General features: G+C 44.4%; 1 protein-coding gene across 1 annotated transcript in view; it reads right to left on the bottom strand.

Moving 5' to 3' along the window:
* The window catches only part of LOC138651656 (protein kinase C and casein kinase substrate in neurons protein 1-like), a 44,409-nt gene extending 31,280 nt beyond the window's left edge, over positions 1-13,129 (bottom strand). Inside the window, exon 1 of the mRNA XM_069742020.1 lies at positions 12,999-13,129. The gene's annotated coding sequence lies outside the window, so the exon portion shown is untranslated. The remainder of the gene's footprint in view (positions 1-12,998) is intronic.
* Between the last annotated feature and the right edge of the window lie 207 nt (positions 13,130-13,336).

Below are 13,336 nucleotides of genomic sequence, written 5' to 3'. Positions count from 1 at the left end.
TCACAGTCATTATATGTGGGGGCTGCCTTTTCCTTTGGGGTATTTCTCTGAGGCAAGGTAGGCTTATTTTCTATCTTCAGGCTAGCTAGTTTCTCAGGCTGTGCCGAGTTGCATAGGGAGCGTTAGGCGCAATCCACGGCTGCCTCTAGTGTGGTTGGAGAGGATTAGGGATTGCGGTCAGCAGAGTTCCCACGTCTCAGAGCTCGTTCTATGTTTTTGGGTTATTGTCAGGTCACTGTATGTGCTCTGACCTCTATGTCCATTGTGGTACTGAATTACCTTATCATAACAGGAGACAGGAGATTAGGAATCTGGGCCCCTGAACTGCCCCTCAGGCTAGGGGGTACCCTTGAAGGTAGGGAGGCCCAAGTCACTGACCTGTCCCTGTCTCCTGTTAAACCCTCAACCCCCACCCCAGGAGGTGAGCAGTGTAAACAGCACCACAGAGCAAATAAACAGGAAGAAACAATATGAGAGTGAAGGGAACATGATACCAAAAAGTGAATGCACAAACTACAAAGAAACAAAACTCAGAACTTAGCTTGTGCACGCCGCTGCAGACTCCACAACATAGATAGTACAGCAACTGAGCTCCAAACACCAGACTTGGCTGACACCAGGGTTGGTCTCCTAAAAGGACCTGTATAACCAACAATCAGCTGATGCACCAGGTGACCTTATAAAGGATGGTGGGAGTGGTCACAAACATCACCTGACCCAGCAGCAATGCAATGCAATAACACCAGCTGCCACCAGGGGGAAGGGGGGGTAAACTGCATTAACCCCCAATGACCAGAAAGGAAAAAAGGTTTAAATCAGAGGGAAACCAGATCTGCCACAGATTCAAACATGGATCGTGACAGCATCCCCTTGGATCTGGAAAAAGAAGTAGCTAGCGCCAAACATGTAGCATCTTTAGAGGTGGCAGGTGACCACAAACAGTGCCTCGTTACAGCTAAGAAATTGTTCCAAACATCTTGGAGGACTAACCACAGATTCTCATTGGATGTCACTTGTGCAAATCCTTCAATTTCTTCATGTCATCCCAGACAGACTAGTTTTCCCCTTATCTGGCTAAATGTGAAAGAGACCTGGGGATATCCTGGTCTCCAGAGAAGCAAACTAGAATCTTTATTTTAGAACATAATACCCCTCTTGTCTGGATACAAAGATACTAATTACAAATTATCAACTAAGTAGTGGAGAAAATGTTCCCACATGCACTGCATCTCGTTGTTGGCGCTGCGACACTGGGGAGGTTACCCTATTCCACACATTTTGGTCTTGCCCCTTTATCAAGAGTTGGGGGGAATATTTTTTCCGAACATCGATTGTTTCGATAATTTTTAAAGTTGGAGAGCACATAGAGAAGTAAATATTAAAATATTATTGATGTCTGCCTCTTGATAGGCCAGTTGTTGTTGCCGTTTGTCATCTTGTTTTGCATGTCTTGGAAAATTCTACAAAGTATTTCATGCCAAAAAAAGTATCCGCCTGAATTTCTCAGCACTGAGAACACCAAGAAATGGGCAACATTGACGAACAGAGACACAGTGGGCGGCCAAGGAAACTTAGTGCAGCAGATGAAAGACACATCATGCTTAACGCCATTTGAAATCGGAAGATGTCCAGCAGTGCCATCAACTCTGAACTGACAGCAACCAGTAGAACCCAGCTATACCCATCTACTGATTTGAGAGGCCTAATAGAAGTGGTCTTCTTGGACAAAATGCACCCAAAAAGCCGTATCTTCACCATGGAAACAAGGTCAATTGACTCAACTATGGACGAAAACATAGGAACTGAGGCGCTGAAACATGGCAGCAGGTGCTCTGGACTGATGAGCCAAAATGTGAAATAGTTGATGGTAACAGTTTGTTTAGTGAAGGGCTGGAGAGAGGAACAATAATGTGTATCTGTAGGAACAGTGAAGATGGTGGAGGGTCTTGAAAGTTTGGGGGCTGCATTTCAGATAATGGAGTTGGGGACTTGGCCAGGAATAATGGTGAGAAATACAGGCAGATACTTATCCATCATGTAATACCATCAGGGAGGCGCCTGATTGGCTCCAGATTAATTTTCCAGCAGGACTCCACTTCACCCCGCTGCTCAAGCGACTCCACTCCACCCCACTGCTCAAGCGACTCCACTTCACCCCACTGCTCCAGCGACTCCACTCCACCCCGCTGCTCAAGCGACTCCACTTCACCCCACTGCTCCAGCGACTCCACTCCACCCCGCTGCTCAAGCGACTCCACTCCACCCCGCAACTCCAGCAACTTCACTCCCCCGCTGCTCCAGCGACTCCTCTTCCCTGCTGCTCCAGCGACTTCAATCCCCCCGCTGTTCCAGCGACAAGTCTTTCCAGTGATGTTTCAGCAACACTTCTCTATCGCTGATGCCATGACTTCAGCGCACATGACCACTGCAACCAGTTAATGAGCTCAGCAGCTCTGGCAATGTAAAGACACTCTTTGTGGAAGCTCTCCACTGGCCAAGAGAGATCCTGAGCAGAGGACCCCTATGAATTTTCCAATAGGACTTATGAAAATGTTTATATGGAAACCATAAAACCCATTTAAATAGCAATTCGATGATACAGAATTTTGGAAAATGCTTCCTTTATCCTGGGCGGTGTTTTTATAGTAACAAACAGGGCTTTGGAGATTTCAAGATTCTGTAATATTATTTTCCAGCGATAAAACGAAGCCGTTCTGCTTAGATTAATTTTAGGTAAATGCCATTTAGGCAGTTGTCTGCCATATTCCTTTAACAATGGAGTTCCGCTTTGAAGCAAAATGCATTATAGCCGTCACGTCTGACGTTCTGCAGACGGCTCCATGGGATGATAATCAGAATTGCAGATTCATTTAGAAACCTTTCTCAGGAATTGGCCAAATTTATTGCACAGGATGTTGGACAATGAGCCCGTTGAATGATTGCAGCTGCAGGTAGTTTGGAGAAAGCTCTGTGAAAGCTAATTGCTTAGTGTTGAAGAAGCCCCACGGAGGGGCAATGCAGACCTATGAAAGTGGCTGGTGTGACTTCTGGAGAAACGCAGGCTGCATCAGGGGGTAGCTTCCCAGAGACCCACAGCTGAACTATAAGAAGGCAGATGCCATCAGCCACTTTGGGCACAACTTGACTGTCGTTGGACTAATGGAGCAGTGCACGTGTCAGATGCCCAAACGGGGTATTCATGGGCGAGCTTCTGTTCCCACTCGCTTTGGATTCTTACAGACAATTTGTGTCCCACTCGTTTGTGTACATCACACTCACTTTAGGCCTGGAGACTTCTTATTTTTCTGAGTCCAGGCATCCATCTTCTGGAACCAGGGCAGCAATTAATCCTGGAGACGCAAGGCTCATAAAAACAAAAACTTTTACTTGGTGAATGGCAGTATTTCCAGTCAGTTATAAAGGATAAGGCCCAAAGCTTGTCATCTTTCCCACAGGAACCGGATACAACTTCAGCCCTGGTTCTCGGGATAGGTATAACGTCCCTCTCACTGGCTTCTCTAGCCTTAAGGAGTCTTCTCCAACATTAGCAGTATATTTGAATTGCAATACCTTCCGCCCCATGGAGTCCATCTTTCCCTGTAGCTTCACAGGCTGAGTGTGCCCCAGAACCCTGAAGACCATCTCAAGGTTGCCCCAGGCCAATAGACGGAATAACACAAAAGGGTATTTTCGGCAATCCACTGCCCCGAGTATTAGGCCCACGCTGTCCCTAGCAGCCTCTTGGCTTAGGCCTGCTACTTCACATTCTAACTGTCCCTGTCAACTTCCTAGATTTGCCACTAACTCTCAGCTCCCCCCTCCCAAACTGGGCCGGCCATTACAGTTAACTCTGTCTAAGCTAACTACAGCCCCAGTGGGTATCATCCTTTTATAACATACAATACATAAATATTAAATGCATTTAACCCTTGGAGTGTCAAGGAGCAAACCACCAGCCCCCACCACTGCTACACACGGTCTACAACTCTTCGTAAGGTTAGTTTAAGGGTAAAAAATGTAAAAGTGCTTGTAAGAACAAGCAACTTTGCAATTTACGCCTTAGTAAAAAAAAAATAACTATTCTTAAAAATGCAGGGATTTTTATCTTATAGTTTACTGTTTGTTGCCTAGCTACCGGCCACCTCCGAATTTCCAAGTGAAGGTGCTCGCAAGTGCTGCTGCGAAGCTGGCTGGGTTTCTGAATCTGGGCAGGTTCTGTTCCCTGCACTCCTCCGATGCAGCAGAGGCAAAACTGCACTTAATAGCAGCGTGGAAGAGAGCACAGTTCAGACTAGCGGCGCCACCATGCTGCTGGTTATGCTTCTGTTCTCTGTAACTCCAAGGGAACATCAGCCCATAGAAATGGCTTTTTATGCCGTTCCCTAGTATTTCTTAGTAGCATGGGAAGAGTAGAGTTAAAGGGAGCAGGGCACGCTGGCAGACGATCATGGAAACTTCGGAAAAGTATAGATAGAATCGGTTTTAGCTGTTCTGTTTGAGAGATTATTTCTCGCTCTGACACTTCTCCAGATTGTGTGATGTCCCCTGGGTGGGATCTTTTAGCAACTATGGAAGGGGGCCAAGGACTACCGCAATCCTCCACTGTTCTGTTATAATGCCACCACCATGAGCCGACATTGTGACCACAGAAATCTGTGTTACACTTATAAATCCAAGAGGAAAGGGGAATTCTGTGCAAAAAAAAAAAAAAAAAGACCTAAAAATTCCTATGGAGTTTCATACGAGACACATCCTTCCATAGAGTTAAACGAAAGATGATGATGACCCAAATCTCCAGTATCTCTACTCCTTTATGGCTTCTTCACAGGCTCCTTAATGGCACAGTGTACTGAGTTTTGCAAATCTACACCATTCTGCAAGCCTCGGGCTCGAGCGAAGCTTCAGGCACAAGGATAAAGAATAACATATGACTGCAGAATCCGACTACATATGGTTTGTTTGTAGTCTGTAACCATGGAGACTCATAAGTCTGCATAGAAACTGCCGTCACAAAAAAAAATAAGATTATTTCAAAACGTCTTGCAAAGTTGATTCATTATAGATACACTGAAGAACTAAAAAAAAAAAGAATGAACAAACTCTATAAATTGGATTTGACTTTTAAAGAATTATTATTTAGAGAGTAACTAAACTTTCATTTTATTAAATAATTTTGTGCAACGTGGAAAGTTATAAAACTTTGCAAATCGCTTTATTAAAAGGATTTGTCATGTGGAAAAAAAATTGGCTTCCAAACCCTGCTACTCCCCTAATCGTGCCTGCTATCAGGACGTACTCCTTTGGAGTACAGATGATGGCAGTGAAATGGTGAGTACCTACTTCTCAATAAGGGCTCATGCAGATTTCCATGGATATGGACAGGCTACGGGTCTCCAGACCGAAGCATGAGAGCTTCCTATATTTCTATGAGACTCTCACGCTCAGGACGGGAGACAGCGGCGAGTCCGTGCATTTGGGTCCATGATCGGACCAAGATACATGGATGTTTGCATGAACCCTTACTCTGGGGAGAAGCTGCTGCAGGAGATTGTTCAGGGATGGAGTTGACCCATCACAGCCATCATCTGTACTCCAAATGAGGATTGTTCTGATATCAGTGCAGCTGAAGGTGGCAAATATGCTTGGGAGAAGTTGGGATTAGAGGCCATTTATATGGGATTTTTTCTTCTTTTTTTTTTTTTACAGGAATGAAAACAACTTTTCTAATGAAGTGATTTGCAAAGTTTCAAAACTTTCTATGCTGGATAAAGTTGTAATAAATAAAAGTTTATGTACTCTTTAAAAGACATTATCACTTCTTGGTCCTCCATTACTACCAGTCTTAGTTCTCTTCATGTGCACATGGTTGTGGTGTAAGTTGAGAGGGGCAATAAATGCGGCATAGTACTCGTAGCATGCTATGTATAGATCACAGCACATGAGGGTACAGCGGACCCTCCCTGGCATGTACCAGCGCACAATCCGAGCAGAGTAGTAACATTTATGGAGCAGAAGGCGCTACCGGGCGAATAATGTCTTCTGCACACACATCATACTTTACAAGATGGAATTCTTATAGATTTCTTAACATTTCTCCTTGCGGAGAGTGACATGTTAAGCCTGACATGCCAAGGTGAGGAGACATTTAAGCTGCAATTCTACTCTGGGAAATCTGCAATGGAAAGGACTAGAGCTCTAGCGCCACCTTTTGGAAGTAGCAAATCCTAAAAGTCAATATCAACCCTCTAAAGGCCCCGTCACACATAGCGAGATCGCTAGCGAGGTCGCTGCTGAGTCACAAGTTTTGTGACGCAACAGCGATCTCAGTAGCGATCTCGCTATGTGTGACACGTACCAGCGATCAGGCCCCTGCTGTGAGATCGCTGGTCGTGTCGGAATGGCCTGGGCCATTTTTTGATCGTTGAGGTCCCGCTGACATCGCTGAATCGGCGTGTGTGACGCCGATTCAGCGATGTCTTCGCTGGTAACCAGGGTAAACATCGGGTTACTAAGCGCAGGGCTGCGCTTAGTAACCCGATGTTTACCCTGGTTACCATCGTTAAAGTAAAAAAAACAAACGCTACATACTTACCTACCGCTGTCTGTCCTCGGTGCTGGGCTTCTCTGCTCTGGCTGTGAGCACAGCGGCCGGAAAGCAGAGCGGTGACGTCACCGCTCTGCTTTCCGGCTGCCTGCCGCTCACAGCCAGAGCAGAGAAGCAGAGCGCCGGGGACAGACAGCGGTAGGTAAGTATGTAGCGTTTGTTTTTTTTACTTTAACGATGGTAACCAGGGTAAACATCGGGTTACTAAGTGCGGCCCTGCGCTTAGTTACCCGATGTTTACCCTGGTTACCGGGGACCTCTGGATCGTTGGTCGCTGGAGAGCGGTCTGTGTGACAGCTCTCCAGCGACCAAACAGCGACGCTGCAGCGATCCGGATCGTTGTCGGTATCGCTGCAGCATCGCTGAGTGTGACGGTACCTTAACAAGCCTTGGCAAGGCTCTTTGTAGGGTCAATATTGACTTTTAGGATTGTTACTTCCAGTAGGTGGCACTAGAGTTCGAGTCCTCTTCCTCGCTGAAAAGACAATTTGCATATTTCCCAGAGGAGCATTGCAAGGCTTAAAAGTCTCCTCACCTTGGCATGTCAGGCTTGACATGTCACTCTCCGCAAGGAGAAATGTTAACCCTTGGATCCCTCTTTTAGATAGAGCATAGAGACAGTGGTCCTTCTGATATTAAATTATTACAGTCTGGACAAAATAAGAGACTGACAACTTTAAACTATGTTCACATGTAGCATATTTGAGGTGGATGTTTTTGGTTCCAAAAAACAAAAGTGCTAGCAGGAAAAATGCTGCGTACAGTGCACGCGTTTTTTGGTGCATTTTTCATGTGTTTTTGCGGGCTTTTCTACTTACCGTATGTTTCCCATATAATTGAATGCGTGAAAAATGTTGCAAAAACGCAGAAAGAATTAACATGCTCTGGATTTAAAAAAAACGCAAGGTTAAAAAATGTAACATGTGAATTAATTTTTTTCTTTTTAAATAACCAATTTAGTTTGCTCGGACTATAAAGCACAGGTTTTCAACTGCACAAAAAAAGCACATTGAAAAAAAAAATTGCCAGATTCCTCTGCGCCTCTTCTGATCATTGCGGCATCATGCATGAGGTATAATCCAATCGTTGCTGCCATACTTATTCCAAATGGTGGTTAATGAGGGAGAAGTGCAGTGGATCCCGTGTGCTGCCGCCGACAAAGATTAATCCAGGCGGTAAGTATAAAAAAGTTACAATTTATTCCTACGTGTTTCGCAGTGGAACTTACTGCTTCCTCAAGCATTTGACACCTGAGGAAGGAGTAAGTTCTAATGCGAAACGCTTTGCAATGAATTGGACGTTTTTTATACCGCCTGGATTAACACTACGCACAGGAAACTTCAAGGGAGCACTACTTTCCATGTGTCAACTCTGCTGTGGTCTCCCCTTTATTTAGGAGCCTACAAGGCACTCCAGGAAAGCTGACGAATAAAGTCCCAGCAAACTACTCTCTGGACCTCTGTGAGCATGTTATAAAGGAGGGGAAAGAAAATTGACTTTTTTTGGGTGGAAAAAGTTATATGATAAGTCCCCCAAAATAAGTCCACCCAAAAAAAGACCATTTTTGGAAAATTATGAAACCTCCATATACAGTGGGCCACAATAAAATCAGCAAAAATCAACAGATTATTAGATCCTAGCCCGTCAAGCCGCTCTGGAGTCCCCCGACTTCAGCCCAATGAATTAGTAGTCATCTGAGAGGCACGGTATGAAGACCATATCGCTCTTCTGGACCAACCAGAATAATGGCAGACCCCATTACTAACGCATGGAGAAACCCCGAGATTTCTTCATCCTGCCCCATCTTTTTGAGTTGGGGCAAAAAGATGGAGGCAACGTGCACCCTCGAGGATAGTTTGGATCCACTGCTGAAAACCTCGAAAGACTCTTTTCAGACATCTGTACTAATAGTGTACGCGTCTTTTCCTTTCTTGTTTCCCAGATGGTTTTTCATATTTTCCTCTTTGTGATGGTATCTATTCTTTGTCACAGTTTGCTTTTGCTTTTTAACTTTTCTCCAGTAAATTTTTTTTTCCATCCAGCACTTAATCCATCATCCCAATGGAATCGCCTGTCCTACATTCACAGCTGTGCAGAAATACAGAAAAATCCACTTTTTTGACAATAATAGGCCTTTGGCTCCATCTTTACTGAGCTCGGGGCAGACAGGCAGAGAGGTAAACAGAGAATAGAAATTGTCTGTCACTTCTCTTGCAGCCGAGGAGGTGTGAAAAGAAAGGTCTTTCCTTATAAAATCTACTTTTTTCTTCTCTGTTCAAAGCCCGGAGTCTTGGGTTCTTGGATGTTCACATGCTTCCGAAGGGGGGCATGAAACGAAAAGGGAGAAGTTATCTTGTGTGCAAAAATCCCTTTATTTCCTGGCAACAATACAGACAGAAGAGAGGAGGGTTGCTTCTAGCCAGCGGGTACTGTATCTCTATAGTACTTCTTTGGAGCCATTGAAATAAAGTCAAAGACCTCTCCGCGTGATCTCTGTCTAATGGGATGCCTCAGCGTATGTTGCCTGGAGTCGAATCCAAGCGGTGCCCTTTTTCTCTCCACCGGACTAACATTTTGCAATCGTTTTTGTCATCATTGGTCTTATTTGTGGCTTTCTGGAACTAATTTCACTGCGTACTACTGGCTAACTAGTACCATAGGATCAATGCACGATAAGAGCAAATTATAAAAAGCCACCTTCAACCCAATCTCTCCAAGAGCATGGAGACCTTCCACCTCCACCTTGGAAAAGTGGTACGAAAATTGGGAGGCCTGCAATCCAATCGGCCAATTTTACGAGGTTTTAAGCCAAAAATGGCACAAACAAAAGCCCCACAATTTTACTTTCTGGCTTAGAGAGTACCTGTCCCCGGGTTGGAAGTGGCCAACTTGTTGCTCTTATTTTGTTCCCCCTACTCCCCTGAATATTACATTTTTTTTCTTTTTAAAATCCACCATATGGTTCCAGAGATATGGGACTTTTTTGCTTAGTTGACACTATTATGGTCTTTTCCAATGGGGCGTTGCAATCTAAAGACACGCCCCAGAGGATCTGTGAGTCACGCCCCCTTAGTAAAAAGGCCCATATCTCTGGAACCGTTGGGTTTGTGTTAGGGTTAGGGTTAGGATCCCTTAGGGTTAGGGTTAGGGTTAGGAACCCTTAGCGTTTGGGTTTGTGCTAGGGTTAGGATCCCTTAGGGTTAGGGTTAGGATCCCTTAGGGTTAGGATCCCTTAGCGTTTGGGTTTGTGTTAGGGTTAGGATCCCTTAGGGTTATGGTTAGGATCCCTTAGCGTTTGGGTTTGTGTTAGGGTTAGGATCCCTTAGGGTTAGGGTTAGGATCCGTTAGGGTTATGGTTAGGATCCCTTAGCATTTGGGTTTGTGTTAGGGTTAGGATCCCTTAGGGTTAGGGTTAGGATCTGTTAGGGTTAGGGTTAGGATCCCTTAGCGTTTGGGTTTGTGTTAGGGTTAGGATCCCTTAGCGTTTGGGTTTGTGTTAGGGTTAGGATCCCTTAGGGTTAGGGTTAGGATCCCTAGGGTTACTAGGCATCCTAACCCTAACCCTAGCTATTTCTGTTTATAGTGGGTTTTCTTGTTGATTTTGATGATTGGCAGCTGTCACACACTTCTCATCATGCGTTTCAAAAACGCAAATGCAGGAAAAAACGCATGTAAACGCGTCAAAACGCCGCGTTTGTATTAAAACATACAAAAATGCTCGTGTCTATAAAACGCGTTTTTTCACCAAATGCGTTTGCGTTTAAAACGCTGCGTTTTTAAACGCAAATGTGAAACCAGCCTAAAAAGGTTAAAAACAAAAATAAAGACTTTTTTTTTTACTTTGCACAAAATTCACGCGCCGCTTTGAAGAATTTGAAAACGCCGATGAATAGCTCATGATAATAAAGAAAAGTCACTTTAGGAAAACTGCAAACATTTACATAAACCAGAAAACTTCTTTATTAGGGTTTTACCCCCCTCCCTCCTCCTCCCAAAAAAAAAACCCCTCTCTAGCCACTTGACTAGGCGCATGTTGACCCTGGAGTTTCACAGAACATCTGATAATTTCCATGCCATCAGCTGTCTGCTTCCAGGGGATCTTGGTGGTGACATTTGGTGAATTTCGAACTTTACTTCTATTGGTTTACATGTTTTGTAAAATGAAGCGCCACACCCTATTTATGTAATTTGTCTTTGCTGCACAGACTATTTTTTTCTTGCTAGGGCTCAGGAGAATACCGTCATTTGTCTGACTACTGTACACGGACATAAAATGCTAACTCCGAGACTGGACAACTGCGGCACATGAAAATTCCCACTTCCTATCTGCCAAGAGCCCAGGGCCATGACAAGACCTACTTTATAGTGGGTGAAAACAACTTAACTCTTCCGTCATCACTCGCTACTGTGCCTTCGAAACATGTTTGGTGTTCGAATATGTTTTTCACATTTGTGTGTTTCGGTATGCCGTGTATTTTTTAACCATTTTTCATTATTTATTTATTTTTTTACAATTTTTGGACGGAAAGTTGGATCGTTTTCTCTTTTGCACATCACTCGATACCGGACAAGCACCGACATTAAAGTTATAAAACTTTTTGCAACTCACATATGTGCGACACTTGTGCTGACTTCATGCCACGAGAAGCATCAGGAGCTTGTGCAAAAAAAAAAAAATAAGGCAACAAATGAAGAATCTGCCAAAAATTAGGAAATCCTCTTGGCATGTGACTCTAGCCCGATAATGTTGGGTTACAGAAAGGTGGAGTACTTATTTTCCCAATTTATTTTTCCTCCCAGTACAAAAGCCATCGACAGAGGTGGATGGCGGAAGCTTACTCCCATTCAGAACACGTGCATGCTCAGTTGAGGAGAGGGGGCGGAAAGCGATGGTGAGCATGGCCATCTTTACTGCAGCCTATCCCATAGACCAGGGATCCCCAACCTGTAGCTCGGGAGCCACATGTGGCTCGCGGTCCCATGAATTGTGGCTCACGGCTGTCTGTCAGCTTGGTACATTAGTTCCAGATCTAGCAAACCGGTATGAAGAGCACATCTGAAAATTGTGAATTTTGTGAGCAGCCCTGCACAGAAGAGCAGATCTAGATGCACATATAATGGTCTTAGGGATTTTGAGATGATTTAAGTATGGTACGCTGGAGACAAGATGACACCACCTGTCAGAGGAGATGTTTGAAGCTGGATGTAACAGTGTCTTGGGAGTGCTTTATAGGAGAACACTGAATGGGGGATATTGTGGGATCCCCTGGATCTTTGTATACTGCTTTGGGGTGATTTTTGTGGAAAAGCTTTAGTTACCATTATGACTATAATGGGGGCTTTGGTTGCCACTATTATGATGGGGCGGGAGTTGAATGTGGCTCGCGACCCTCTGTCAGAGCTGAATGTGGCTCTCAAGGTCAGAAACGTTGGGGACCTCTGCCATAGACATTGGTTCAGGCAGGCTGCCATAAAGAATACCCCGTCTTCTTCAGAGTAGTAACAGGATAATGGAATTAATGAATTGAAATTATTTTGGAAATTTTCATAACCTTTAGCGATCCAATAATTATACTTTTGGAGCGTAAAACGGAAAAAACCTCCTTTAGGTCATCTTCGATCTTCATTTTGCTATACTTTTTTCCGTATCTCCGCACAAGTTCCGCACATCTCTCAGACAAGTTTTCAAATCTAGATGGGATTACTCCTTTTATATGAAGGTTTTATTTCGACTCTCGTCTCATACGCCAGTATTAAACCAATAGGAGTTGGGCTAAGATGTGCCAATTAGGAGCTGCGCACCTCTTTATAAATTTGGCACGTGCGTGTTCCAATTTTCCATCCAAAGTTTTGATCGATTTGTCAGGCGGTTGGCCGAATATTTAAGCGATTTACTGTCCCCGACGTCTTAGGACTTTTATGAATGAAGCTTGGAGCTATAGAACTACAACCAATTTACAACGTTTAGCTAGTAAACAATCCGCTATTACTTCCATTGCTTTGATTGACAGCATACCTACAGATATCACACCCAAATGAACCCCTCGCTCGTACGACTGCGATTTTAGATTGTACACGGCGTACAGCACTTTGGAATATGTTGGCGCTAAAAATAAGTAAACTTTTTGGAGCGCAGCCCCCTGTAAGCTATTTCTAGGTGCGGAATGTGCCCCCACACAACCAGCGTCGCTTCGATTTCTTCCAGTGCAGTTTTCCACTTCTGCCTTTTGCCTACTCCCCTAATGATTTCCAAATCACCCAGGACCTTAGGAGACCTCTTCCAGAGAGGGGTCTCGGGGCGAGTGGTCCAGAAATGACCCCAAGCTTTATAATTAGAGGTCATCATCCAAAACAAGGGGAAAGCGTAGAGTAAAAGAGAGCAGAGTTGCCTTACCAGAGGAGTGTCTGCCTGCAGTCCCTCTTCCTGACTTTGCCTTGCAGATGATGACTTCGAGATCCCTGCCAGCTCGCTGGGGCTAGAGATGGCCAGGAAAGGAGGAGGCTTGGATGGGAGTAGGAGGCGTAACATTAGGCAGTGTCAGATGGGGAGAGAAGGATTTCGGTGGAGCTGCAGTAAACCAGGACTTCTGTTTTCTTTTTTTTTTCTTGCTGACTTCTATGTGTTGGAAGGAGAAGGTGCAAGGTTTAGTGATACATTGTTTCTTTGTTAATAAATAATGAAGATTTAGTCAAGTAACAATATAATACGGTAGAGTCCAGTTCTATAACTGG

This window comes from Ranitomeya imitator, chromosome 10 (genome assembly GCF_032444005.1).
Source record: "Ranitomeya imitator isolate aRanImi1 chromosome 10, aRanImi1.pri, whole genome shotgun sequence".
NCBI lineage: Eukaryota > Metazoa > Chordata > Amphibia > Anura > Dendrobatidae > Ranitomeya > Ranitomeya imitator.
Note: the sequence above shows the minus strand (reverse complement) of the source record. Positions and strands in the feature narration are given on the sequence as shown.